Genomic DNA, 6,570 nt, shown 5'->3' with positions numbered 1-6,570 from the left:
ACTCAGATATTGACAAAGTACAGGATCCATGTGCTTTGTTAGAATTCTTTCGAACATCGAGTAGATGAAACCAACGCATGCTATCTTAAGCAAAAAGTGACATCTATTAATCATTCAGCAAATATTTATTGAGCACCTACTCTGTGCCAAGCACTGTTATAGGCACTTAAAATAAAACGTGATTCAGAGAATTCCAAGGCAGAGATAGAACCAGCCTTCACACGAGATTAGAAACAAGGAGAGAAGGGGTATGGGGAACCCAGGATATTTCTGAATATTTCTGTCCTCTGCTTTTCTCTTTTCATCTGAATCATCCTTTCTGTTGCTACAGAGAGGTGTTCTTTACTTCCCAGTCCTTGTACTGGAAAGTAGCCCCTGCCAATAACTCCCAAGCATCTATTATCTCCTGCCTTAAAGAGACCAGCTGGACTATTCCTTCAGGAAAGACTTAGCCAGAGCGCAGGATCACAGCGTAAAAACAGTGTTGCTCCTACTATAAGGGTAGGGGTGATGGAATCCCAGAAAAGCAAAAGGCTGGAAAGACTTGTAATATTTTGTCCCCTACAAAAGTAAAATTTTAAAGTAACAATTTAAATCAAAAATTGATGGATGAAAGTATATGTATACAGCTATGCTTACATATATAATACTTATTATGTGCTAGGCAATATGCTAAGCCCTTGGCATTCATCACTTCCTTTAACCTTTGCAACAATCTTGTAAGTAGCTGTGTGCTGGTAGATGTTTAACAACTGGCTCTCTGGCAGGAGAAAAGTCCTGGTTTGTAGTGACTGCCAATTTCTGTGGTGTAAATACTTGGTAGATTTCAAGCTACCAATATGACATCATGGAACATGGAGCTGGAAAAAGATGTGCATAGTAGGCTCTTGGGAGCTGGTTAAAATCTAGCTCCAGCACACCACTACCTTCCAGAGGAGAAAACAGACACAATGTAGTTAAATGACTTGCCCAGGTTTGCCCAGAAGAATCCATATTAGACCACAGGCTGTCTGATGCCAAAGCTGAGACCAAGGATTAAAGAAAAATAGTATAGTTGGGCATATAATGGTGCCATGCACTCTCATTGCTTAACAAAATATAGTGTCAAAAAATTTCAGATCATCTTGTCTGGTGGTCTCACTTTACACGAGCCATTTACAGAGGTTTAGAGTAACATATCTCAACTTCCAGGACTCTAAACCATAACTACAGTTTACTCAGTTCTTTGCATCATACACTCTCTGCATCATCTCATACACTCACAACATCCCTAAAAGGTTCTTAGCATTGCCAATTTACAGACAAGGAAATAGACTCTGAGGTTGACTTGTCCAAGACCACAAAGGTGGTGGGGGAGCCAGGGTTCACCCCCAGGTCAATCCATCTCCAAGATCCACAATGAAATGCTGGTTAAAGTTTTTTGGAGCCTTTTTTCAACCTCCACATGGACTTTTGAAGTTCTGCAGTCAAAGTTCCTTGGCCCTTTAAGCCAGCAGTCTGCTCTACAGCCCCATGTTCACTGAAGCAGGCCCGCGGTCCTTCCTGAGTTTCTCCCACGTGCTCCGGTCCAACTTAGCTTGTCTGTTCCCAGCCTCCTGGTTCCCAAGCACAATTCTCTCATCTCTCAAAGTCTGCATTAAAGAGAAAGCACAAAACAAAACCAAAAAAAAAGCATCCAGATTCACCGCACTGTTTCCTTCCAGAGAAGATAAGAATGTTATTTAACCGGAGCAAAATCATTTACCTAGCTCGTTCATCTGCAGTGAACACACCTTTAACATTGGAAGAAAGTTCTGGCTTATTGTCCACATTCACGCACCTAGAACCACAAATTTCAGTCTATATTTAAAATCCTCCCTCCCCCTCATTTTCTATGAGGCACTCTCAAAGCTATTCTCGGCAAAATTATGAGGTAGGTCAAGACCAAGGTGAGACCTTCCCCACTTTCAGTTCCTCCTCATCCATCTTTTCTTCCTCCTCTTGCCCCCTCCCAACTATCACCACCCAACACACATTTTACGTCTTATTTCCCCACAGCCTTTCTTGCTCTCAACTGATTCTGCAATCATTCATCCAACAATCATTAATTGAGGAGTGGTTTTATGCTAGCGTTAGACCCATCCTAGGGAGGCATAGAGTATGAATACCACTTCAGCTGGGAACACAGTCATGTACAAACAAAGCTAAAGGAATTACAGTGAGAGATGCTCTAATCAACATTTATGCAAAGGCAAAGCGATGTAGGTGAGAAAGTGGTGGATTCTCCTGGAGATTGGGCAGGGGATGGGGTTGAATTTCAGTGGCTTCTGGGAAGAGATGAGAGTTGGGCTGGGCTTAAAGGATAAGGAGGAGTCTGTTAGGTACACAAGGGAAGGCAAGGCTGACAAACAACACAGGCAAAAGTACAGTGCCGTGAAAATGGGTGGCATAATAGCAGAGTCTGCAGTGGCTAAAATTTAGGGAAAATGGAAAGAAGCAACTCATTAAGCCCGCCCAAAAGGCTTAAAGTGTTTCCCTTTCAGAGCTATTTGTTTTCACAGGAGCAGAGGGAGCACTGTGTTAAGAAAGGAGGCTCGATTGGGGGTCTGGAGGTCTGAGTTCTCGTTCAAAGTCTGTCAGCAGCTATGTTTGAGGCAGGACAATCTCCCCGATTCTTCAACTCTTAGGTGAAGAGGCTGGAGTAAGTGCTCTAAGAAGCCCACTCATGAATATGTCTCCAGTGTGGACTAACGCACGTGCTCTTTCAGAGGAGTGATGTTGAGTTCAGAGAGAAGGCTCTCTGTGCTGCTTTCCACAGCTTGGAGTGGTCCCTGTTAGGCCGCACACTTTAAAGGCACACAGCACCCACCAGGTCTGTGGTGAGACCCCAGCACGTGGATTGTGAGAAAGCTCTGCCGGGCATTCAGACCCCGCTCCTAAGTGAGATGCACTCTTGTGTGGACTAGCTACCTAGCTGCTGTCCTAGGACCATAGTCAGCCCGCCTAACCTGAAGGAGGCCCTGCCTGACACTCTCAAGGGAAAAAATGTTTTGCCTAGGGCACATGCAGTGGTAGGCTACGCTCATTTACATATAATTAATGATATAATTAAGAACTGTTTAATCCCACAGAGATAATATCATGTCTAATGCACATAAACTAAAAATGTCACTACTTTGTCAATAATAGGATGCATACAGCCCACCCAACTGATCCTAAAGCCCACTATTGAAAAAATCTCACAAGCTTCCCCTCAATCATCACTGAGGGGCTAAACCCTTCCCTCCCTGTTGCCCCCACCCCTTCCACCCCAATTCATGTCTATTTAGAGCAGGCACTGAGCTCCGCACAGCCTATGGCACAGCCGGGTTCATCAGGTTTGTATTTAATAAGGCATCAAATCTAGTCAAAATGTTGCCTACCCACCTCTCTTAAGCCAATCAGGTACAGTATTTCGTTGAATCTGAGACATCATCTATTTTAAGATGCACCATCATTTTATATACTTTTAGGGAAGGGAAAAATTCTCAGTCACTTAAGCTATGATAACACGCGTTAACAATAGAACTCAATGATGCACAAGTCAACCACATCGAAGTCCCAATGTGTCAAAATTTCCTTCATCTCTTCCAGGAGATTTATAGGAATTTTTTCTACCTTCAGGCGCACTGCCCTGGCAGGTGATAAAATATATCATTTTCATGTATCTTGGTAACAAAATGTAATACAACTTCATTTGCCTGTAGGTGTCTTCCTTTCTTAGGTCCTGTAATGCCTAAGACTTGCTTGGTTGAGTTCCAAGAAAATATTTGCAGTCTTTCCTCCAACGATGACTAGTCTATTCACTAGTATCAAATGTATATCCTCCTGCTACTGACCAGAGGAGACCAAGGAGACATGACAACTAAAGGTAATGTGGTTCCCTGAATTGGAGCCCGGAGAAGAAAAAGGATATAAGTTGAAAAACTGGTGAAATGCAAATAAAATCTGAAGTTGAGTCCACAGTAACGTGCCAATGTTGGTTTTTAGTTTTGACAAATATACCAAAGTAATTTAAGATGTTAACATTAGGAGACTGGGTGAGATGTATACGGGAACTCTTTTACTATCTCTGCAATTTTCTGTAAATCCAAAATTATTCCAAAATAAAAAGTTTATTTTTAAAAAATGCATCTGTAACAAGGCTACAAAGGAGAAGCACTAGTCCTTTGTGAGCATGTAATAGGGAGCTCTGACCTAGGCCAGGAGTCAGGGAGTGTTTCTGGACGAAATGACTGTTGACCTGAGGTCTTAAGAATGAGGAAGAGTTTTATGAAAATTACAGGTCTCGAAGTCAAACAGACTCAGACTTGGAGATCACAAGAGCATTTTGGTTCCAAGAAAGTTTTTTTCCTCTTTTAATAAAAATCTTAAGTATTGTTAACAATGCTTTGCCTCTTTCCAGCCCAGACCACCAACCCGTGGGGCAGATGGAAACCTTCATGGGGTGAGGAGTCTGCGCACTGTGTTCAAGGGGCCTGACTGCTTGTCTGCCTGGAGACAAAATCAAGCCTGACCTCACCATAGGGACAAGGATGGAAGGTTCTATGGCCCCTAATCTTTAAATTTTGGAGCCCAGAGGTAGTAGGACAGAGGAAAAGGTGTTTCTTTTGCCACCAAAGCAAGAGCCCAGTGGGGCCTGAACGTGTCACGCCTCCCCCATTCCTGAGACATGCCCAGTGATAGCTGAGTGAGGCTCAGACAGAGGCTGGCCAGACAAGGTATCTATGCCAGGGATCAAAGCCTGGTGCTAGCCCACTCTAGAGGTCCAGGCTGCTGGAAATACAAAGAATGTGACCAGGGAGCTATGGGCCAGACTGAGGCCCCTAGGCCTAGACCGGCACTGGCACTAGTATCGGTGAGTGGATATTCCTATCACCTTGGCTAAGGTCCCCACCCATCCCCAGAGCAGAGGCCAGGTAGGGAGAATGGCTGGGAAATCATTATATAGCTGGTGACAACGGAAAGGTGGAGTTCTGTGCGTGACTGTGTAATATGTGCAGGTTAGACCAGTGAAAGTCAAGGACCACCTGTATACCCAAGTCAGCTCGCACAAGTCACTGGCTCTGGAAAGAGCAGCCTGGAAAATGTCTTTAGAGAGAAGGAGCAGAGTGGACAATGAATTCCATGCCCAGACGTGGCAGTCTCAGGTGTTTACATTCTGTAGCGTCTCTCGACGTGTTGGAGCAGGCTGGTGTTTAGTTTTCTTCATTGTTATTGCAGTCCTGCCTTCCATTGCAACAATAAAACAGGACACATGTCAGAGTCCAAGAGAAGTCCCTGGAAACCAAAGTCTTCTCCATCTCACTTTCAGCAGCCAAGGTCTCAACGTGATTTCTCTTGCTTGAGACTAGGGGTATCCACACTTTTATAATGGCTTCTCTATTGCGATAGGAGAAGAGAACTAGATGCCACTTAATTTTTGCTTTGTTGTCTGATGCAGAGTTGTGCATTTTTTTGTTGTTAGTGCCGTGGAGTCGATTCTGACTCCTAGCGACCCTGGGTACAGCAGACCAGAACCCTGCCTGGTCTTTTTGCACATCTTCTCCCCTTCCGGTGCTCTATCAGACAATGTTCTGCTGCTATTCGCAGGGTTTTCATGGCCAATATTTTCATATGTGGGTGGCCAGATCCTTCTTCCTAGTCTGTCTTAGTCTGGAAGCTCCGCTGAAACCTGACCACCAAAGATGACCCTGCTGGTATTTGAAATACCGGTGGCATAGCTTTCAGCATCACAGCAACACACAGCCACCACAGTATCACAACCGACAGATGGACGCTGTGGTTCCCTGACCCAAAATGAACCCCAGGGCTGCCGCGGTGAGAGCACTGAATCTTAACCACTAGACCACCAGGGCTGGCGTGTGCATTTTTATCAAAGCAATATTTATTGATCAAGCAGTAACAGTATCTTCTCACTGAGACATGACCCAATAATGGTTCATAAAAGGCTATTCAGTGGGTCAGCATTTTCTTAAAATAAAAAATATCAGAGTGCGTTTACTGTGGTAATGGTAAGTATTATTTCATGAAACTCATTTCTTTATGTGTATGTTTATTCCAGGATCACGATGTAAAATGTATTTCTCGCCGCGGGTTCTGGTGAGGGATGACTGAAAGCCATTGCCATAAGGGGTTCATCTTTGTCAGGAATGACCTGGTACAGGCTTCCCAAAGTGAGGTTCTGGGACCAGGAGCATCACCTTGGAACTTGTTAGAAGTGCACATCCTCAAACATTCCCCCCCCAGACACTCTGAATCAGAAGCGGGGTGCAGGTGAGGGGTCATGGGAGGAATCTGGATTATTCTGATGCACCAGATTACTCTTGTGCTTATGTTTGAGCACCACTGATAAAGTACATTTTACAGATATGGAATTCGGGGAGAGGAAGTACCTCGCCCAAGGTCACACAGCCAGTAAATGGTTGAGCCCAAATGTGAACCCAGGTGTGCTAGAGAAAATTAAAGGAACGATGAACTAACATGAACAGATTCTCTCAAAGCAAATAAAATCCACTGCCCCAGTCAATCGTATTATTGGTGTCTTACTCA

This window comes from Diceros bicornis, chromosome 28, assembly GCF_020826845.1.
Source record: "Diceros bicornis minor isolate mBicDic1 chromosome 28, mDicBic1.mat.cur, whole genome shotgun sequence".
NCBI lineage: Eukaryota > Metazoa > Chordata > Mammalia > Perissodactyla > Rhinocerotidae > Diceros > Diceros bicornis.
Note: the sequence above shows the minus strand (reverse complement) of the source record.